This window comes from Mobula birostris, chromosome 13 (assembly GCF_030028105.1).
Source record: "Mobula birostris isolate sMobBir1 chromosome 13, sMobBir1.hap1, whole genome shotgun sequence".
In the NCBI taxonomy this organism is placed as follows: Eukaryota; Metazoa; Chordata; class Chondrichthyes; order Myliobatiformes; family Myliobatidae; genus Mobula; species Mobula birostris.
In genome coordinates, this window is record NC_092382.1 from 41800398 (window position 1) to 41801693 (window position 1296).

Consider the following 1296-nt stretch of genomic DNA (forward strand, 5'->3'; position numbering starts at 1 on the left):
TCTCCCTCCAGCGCCGCAAACTTGCCGATGCAGCACCCTGGAAGCACCCGACCAGAGCCGACTCTTGAGTCCGTCCGAAAACTTCGAGCCTCCGACCAGCCCTCTGACACAGAGCACCGAGCGCCATCTCTGCCGAGTGCTTCGACCCCAGCCCCGGCAACAGGCAATAGGCAAAGCCGAGGATCTGGGGCATTCCCCTCCGGAGATTCTCGATCGCACACTAGCAGCGGCAGCGAAGCAGGCATTTCAGAAGTTTCTCCGTGATTCTCACGTCTGTCTGATAGACAGAAGAGAGAAAGAGAGAGAGAGAGAGAGAGAGAGAGAGAGAGAGAGAGAGATACAGAAAGAGAGAGAGGGGGAGAGAGAGATACGGAAAGAGCGAGAAGGTGACAGAAAGACAGAGAGAACAAGAGTGCATAGATGAAATACTAAGAGTTTAAGAGGCTGCAGGAAGAATGAGCAAGGGAACAGATTATTGAGAGCGAGATGGTGGATTGTGTGCCTTAGACAGATACAGCAAAGCGTGAAACCGAGAGAGAAAGGGAAAGAACAGTAGATGCAGTATAGTCTCTTGACTCTCATACCTAGAGACCGCAGTTTCACTGCAGAGACAATGAGTAGTCCGCATTACATCTGTGTTGCAATGATGCACTAGGTGTGTGCTTGTCCGGAGCCTCTGTTTACTGAGAGATGACACTGGATATTGACATCCACAACAGCAAATCAGCAAGTACATGACAAGGAAATCAACTCCTGCATTGGCTGTTCTGGATAGCAACAGCCCGCATCATCTTGCCGTATATAGAGGCTCCGGACAGGTTCACACCCAGTACAGCAAGTCAGCAAGTTAACAAACGAGGTAAGTCTGTCTACTTATCGTTTTTGCAGCAGAACTTTATTTTCTGGATATTAGGGACAGGGGATTATACTGCAAATTTCTCTCTCTCTCTCTCTCCCTCTCTCTCTCTGTCCCTCTTTCTCTCTCTCCACTCTCCTCTCTCTCTCTCTCGCTTTCTCTCTCTCTCTCCCTCTCTCTCTCTCTCTGTCTCTCTCTGTCTCTTTGTCTCTCTCTCTCTCTCTCTGCTTGTCTCTCCCTGTCGATCTCACTCCCTTTTGTTTGACTGTATTTATCTCCTTCCCAGCCTCCTTAACGCACACACACCCGACCTCTTTGTCTGCCTTACGGACCCTTTCCTGCTCTTCCTCCACCCCCTCCACCCCATACTCTTCCTCTTCGTTCAGTCTCTATCTCACTAATTCAGCTCTGCTCTCTCTCTCTCTCTTTTCCAATCTCTC